The following is a 6,201-nucleotide window of genomic DNA, read 5'->3' as shown; positions in this document are numbered from 1 at the left end:
TTTGTTGTGGCGTGCTGACTTTCTGTAAATAGGGCCAGTTGCTGTAAACCCTTACGATAGCAAAATACTGCAGATGCTGGAAATCCGAAACAACAACAGAAAATGCTGGAAAAACTCAGCAGGCCAGGCAACAACCGTGGAGAGAAATTAGAGTCAATGTTTCGGGTCATAACCCTTTGTCAAGACTGGAAAGGCACAGGAAATGAAATAGATTAAAAGGCCGGGTTGGGAGAGAACAAAAGAGAAGTGAAGAGACATTAAGAGGTATTCAAAACGAGACGAGATGGTGATAGGACTAGTGGAGACAAAAGACGGCTCTAGATTAGGTGTGAAATGCGCTGCAGAGTGGGAGACAGTTGCCATGTGGGAGAGAAAGAAGGGGGGGGGGGGGGAGAGAAAGGGCCAAAACAAAGGTGTGGATAAAAAATAAGTAAAAATGTAATGGGGGCCGAGGTTATGATCTGAAATTGTTGAACTCGATATGGAGTCCGGAAGGCTGTAAAGTGCCTAATTGGAAGAGGAGGTGCTGTTCCTCGAGCTTACGCTGAGCTTCCGTGGAACAATGCAAGAGCCCGAGTACAGTGAGGTCTGAGTGGGAATGGGGCGGTGAATTAAAATGACAGGCAACCAGAAGCTCGGGGTCACCCTTACGGACTGAACGGCAGTGTTCCGCAAAGCAGTCACCCAATCTGCGTTTGGTCTCCCCAATGTAGAGGAGACCACATCGTGAGCAGCGAATACAGTATACTAGATTGCAAGAAGTACAAGTAAATCGTTGTTTCACCTGGAAGGGGTGTTTGGGGTTCTGGAAAGTGGGAAGGGGGGGGGGGAAAGGTATAAGGGCAGGTGTTACATCTCCTGCGCTGTAAACCCTTAATCGCCTGTTATTGACTAGATAGGGTAGAATTTCTGACTGGTGAAACTCACTTACGAATACTTCTCCCACTCAGACCTTATTGCAGTGTGCACTATTTTTATGCGTTTATTTAAACGCCTGTGTAACAGTAGGAAGTTAACGGGAGTACATTCATATGTGAACTTCCCTGATGGGAAGTTCTGCCCTCCTGACTGTAATTGTGAGCTGCCGGGGGTGTGGGGGAGGGCAGGTGCGTGTGAACAGAATGGAGCTCAGATGCAAGTACGGCGCATTGTGTAAAACCAGGAATTGACGTTGACAGTTGTAACTCATTAATGGCCCGTAATTTCCGATCGGAGGCTTCCTGCGTGCAGGTGCCTCCTATCGGAAAAAAATCTACGAACTCCTGAGGTCCGGACACTTCCACTCCTGGGCCTCTCCACAGTCAAAATGCGCAGGGCCCACATATCCCAGGGGCGCAGGCGGTTCGCAAGCGTCCCTGGGATCACGTGGGCTAGACCAGCCAATAGGAGAAGGGAATCTCTCTTCATACTTTTGACAGATAGACCTGTCAAATATATGAAATGGAGATCACCCCAAAAATACACTAAAACATTAAATACATATAAAAAAAAAATCACGTTTTTAAAATGTTAAAATTTAAACAAAGATTTAATTTTTTGAAAAAATTAAAGTTTTTTACAAGGCTAAAAATAAACTTACCTTTTTTTAAAAAGTATTTTAAAATTATAAATGAGTGAAAAAATTTTAAAAAACTTTTTTCAACTCTAAGATTTCTAAGGGTTTTCAGCGGGCGGAGGTTCTGCAGAAAGCGGAACTCTCCGCCCGCAGAGGCCCTTCTCCAGGGCAGGCGTCCGATCTGTCGAGCATTCTTGACAGAGCGGAAATGCTGGTTTTCAGTGCGTGCGTTTCGCATTCCTGAAACTGGCATTTCCGATGTCTCTACGGGTGTGTACACAGGTCTTCCTGTCAAATCTAGGAATAGAGATTCCCTGCTACGATTGGCTCTCCATGGCCCATGTGATCCCAGGGGACGCTTCGAACTAACTGCGCCCCTGGGATACGCGAGCACTGCGTGCCGGCAGCTGGAGCAGGCCCAGGATCGGAATCCCACATGGGCTCACAGCACAAGGGCCGGCGCGCTAGGTAAGTGCAGGTCGGAGGCTTGCACCCGCGGGAAGCCCCCGACCCGAATTTCTGGGCCAATACTCCAGCTGAGATCTAATTATTGAAATTATTGCCAGTTTTATTTTTAAACGCAGACCATCTGTTTTTTTGTTAATTGTACCCTTCTTCTGAGATCCATTTTCATTCATCTTAGTCGAGTCAATTTTCTAAAGTTCTTGTGAAATTTGGTGGTTAATCTCACCTCACCTGCCAAGAGCTGTCACAGCTGTGGCCCATTGAATGTCAAGTCAATTATCACCATGATTCTGATGGTTGGGTTTTCAGTAAGAGTTGTTTGTTCTTAAATCGACCCTTAAGGTTTGAAGATTCAATTTTGGAGGGTGTAGCTAGTTGTGCTCTAAGGTTATTTAACTGAGCAAGATGTGTGCAACTCATTGCATCGACACCAACATCATGGAACAGATTGATTTTTATCCATTTTTAACATCTTACCACACCTTTCCAAGTCCAGTTTCAAACAAGCTATTAAAAGGCTGTATGTCCCACTCTTTGTATTCTTGACTATCCGTACAAAAATATTTCTTAGAGACTCCGGATAGACCCGAAACAACAACAACAACTTGTATTTATATAGCGCCTTTAACCTACTAAAACGTCCCAAGGCGCTGCACAGGAGTATTATAAGAGAAAACATTTGACACTGAGCCACATAAGGAGAAATTAGGGCAGGTGACCAAAAGCTTGGCCAAAGAGGTAGGTTTTAAGGAGCGTCTTAAAGGAGGAAAGAGGTAGCAAGGCGGAGAGGTTTAGGCAGGGAATTCCAGAGGTTAGGATCTAGGCAACAGGAGGCACGGCCACCAATGGTTGAGCGATTAAAATCAGGGATGAATTAGAGGACAAGAATTAAATTGAATGACGTAGTCTACAGCACAGAAACAGGCCATTCGGCCCAACTGGCCTCTGCTGGCGTTTATGCTCCACGCCAGCCTCCTCCCACCCCTCTTCATCTCACCCTATCCTTCGATTCCTTTCTCCCTCGTGTGCTTATCTAGCTTCCCCTTAAATGCATCAATTCTATTCGCCTCAACTGGAGACAGAGATGGAGAGAATAAAGTGACAGAGGCAAAACAAAAAATTCAACAGAAAGAAAAGAAACTGAGATAGAAAATATAGAAAGAGAGCAAAGGAAAATACCAGTCAGAAAAATAGGGAAACAGCAAAAGAGACAGCTTATTAATTAATAAACACACTGCTTGTGCAGATTCCTTAATAAACCACCTGCTATTCCCATCCCCCAAACAGACGAGGTCCATGTAGTTGCCACCTGCTTGTCAAATCAATCGTCCTCCAGTTGTGACGGATGGTCTTTTGGTGAATGGAATTGTTCTTGTTCTAATAGACGGTTTGAAGATTGGTATTGCAGGGTGTAACCATTTTTGATCCAAGCTTGAATAATTAAACAGGATATAGCAGACCGCTGATGTAGGGCTAGGGGCCAATTATAACACCAATATTATACAACAGGATAATTGGTGTGTAAAAGAGCACTTCCAAGTGCAAACAAGTTAGAACAGATTGCACAATCTAGCAAAGCAAGTGGTGTAGAGGTACCTCAGCAAATCAGTTCTGGTCAACCCTTGGACAGAAGATGGAATCTGTATTATTGGTGCCTCCATGCAGCGCCACTAGTGCTGGCCCTTCTGCACAGAGCATCACTTGTGTCTCTGTGCGAATTCTGTCCAGGCACTGTGGTCACTTGTACACAAGTGAACTTAGCTCGATGGATAATGCAAGGCCAGCTCGTTTAAAATTGCTCTCTGGCCACGTTGTTCATCTCAGGAACGGTAGCCTAGTGGTTATGTTACTGGACTAATAATTCCAGAGGCCTGGACTAATGACCCGAAGACTTGTAGTTAAAAATCCCACCACGGCAGCTGGGGAATTTAAAAATCAGTCAATTAAATAAATCTGGAATTAAAAAGCTAGTATCAGTAATGGTGACCATGTAACTAACAGATTGTTGTAAAAAGCCATCTGGTTCATTAGTGTCCTTTATGGAAGGAAATCTGCTGTCCTTACCCGGTCTGGCCTATGTGACTCTAGACCCACAGCACTGTGGTTGACTCTTAACTGCCCTCTGAAATGGCCTAGCAAGCCACTCAAGGGCAATTAGGGATAGGCAATAAATGCTGGCCTAGCCAGCAACATCCACATCCTGTGAACAAATAAAAAAAAATTCCCTAGCATCACAGCCACATGTCTTCCCATGTACCACTGTCCTGTGTCACCTCATCAGGCACCAGCAGCCATTAAAGGGCTGCCAGAGCTGGAAGAGCCAAGCTTGAATAAGAGTCTTAGATTCATGGACAGGCTCGATAGCCTGCTGTGCTGTACGAGCCTATCACTCTAGATCTAACCAACCCAAGCTGTAAACTTAAGACTTTCATGATGCGCACCTCATCGAGCTGCATGTCAGAGTGATCTGTCCAGAGATTAACAAACGTACGGTGATTAATGAAGTTAGCATGAGAAAGTTTATCAATATACAAGAATGAACCAAAGTGAAGTGTCAATTGGTGCTCATCTTTATGGCAGAGCCCCTTTGCAAAGATTAATCTGACTGATAGAAGTCCTCCAGGCATTATTTCATGATCCATTTAGGTTTATTGTTATACATGAATAAACTTTCTGCTAGCGCAGATGTTCTGAAATGTTAAATAAAGCAGCTGCTTCTTCCCTCCACCCTCGTAAGCATTCTCACTGGATGAGGTGTGTGTAATTGCTAGCTGACTGTCAAATCAATCATCTGCCAACTGTTGAGTGATGAAACACACTGAGGTCAGGCAGCATCTGGAGAGAGCGCATGAGCACTCAGGTCAGGCAGCAGAGAGAGAGAGAGAGAGAGAGCGCGACTTTTCATCGACCTGAAACGTTATCCGTTTCTCACTCGCCACAAATTCGGGCTGATCTGCTGAGCTTTTGCCAGCATTTTCTGTTATTTCAGATTTACAACATCCACAGTATTTTGCTTTTTGTTGAAACACCGACTTACATTTCTATAGCACCTGTCACAACTACCGGATGTCCCAAAGCACTGACAGCCAAAGTAGTATTTTTGAAGTGTAGTCACTGTTGTATCTGTATTTTGCAGTTTGAGTGTGATGACCCTTGATGAATGGAACTGTTTGCTTTCCACCGTTTGGGTCTGGATATTGATATCAGAACAGGATATTGCTCAAAAGTCCCTGCACTCAAATAGTTAGTATAGAATCATTACAGCTAAAAGAAGCTACTCCCATTATGAAAAAGTGCTAAAGAGCAGATATGATTCACAAATTTTCAGTGGTGCAACTGGTATTAAATATTGTACTTAGAATGGATTTAACTAAACCAACTCCAGTCTTACCAAAGCAACCAAATCCCAGCCCTTGAAACCTGAAATTTTGTGTGAAGGGTACAGACCAAAGTCTTACAAGTAGGTAGGGGTCTAATTGGACATGTAGCCATTAATATCCCATTAAAAGCAGCAAACAAGAGAGTATCCTGTACAGAAAAACACCAGGCCACATTACAGCTGTCCCACCCACGTACAGCTCTTGTTAAATAAAGGCTCATATGGAAAAACTTCATTACTCAGAGAGTAGGGCCTGCTACCACATGAACAATTGAGGCAAAGAGCATAATTGTATTGAAGGAGAAGCTAGATAAGGGAGAAAAAGAATAGAAGGAAGGATGTTGATAGGAGGAGAGGTGAAGCAAGGTGGGAGGAGGCTTGTGTGGAGCATAAACAGCAGCATGGACCCATTGGGCCAAATGGCCTATTTCTTGTGCTGTAAATTCTATGTTAAACTGCTTGGTTTACATAGACAATAAAAGCCAATTGGATACACAACTGCTTTTAACTTTCACTTAATGACAGTTACAAGAATCTTTTACAAAAAAAAAAAAAAAAAAAAAAATTGTACATTCAGCAGGTCAGTCAGTCAGTCACCCCAGGAACCTGCTCACTCTTACATGACGACCTAGATCTGTGTACTGCAGTAAGACTTCATTAAAAAAAGAACGATAATATCCCAGCAGTAAATTCAGTCGCTCTCCCCCAGGGTGTGCTTGTCAAACAGGTACTCTCCCATGCCATTCTCAGGGGCTCCCAGTCTCTTCAAGTTGGTGACGTGATCGCCAAGCTTCTTGATCAT

This window comes from Somniosus microcephalus, chromosome 28 (assembly GCF_052327205.1).
Source record: "Somniosus microcephalus isolate GS21.2 chromosome 28, FLI_Smic_1.0, whole genome shotgun sequence".
NCBI lineage: Eukaryota > Metazoa > Chordata > Chondrichthyes > Squaliformes > Somniosidae > Somniosus > Somniosus microcephalus.
Note: the sequence above shows the minus strand (reverse complement) of the source record.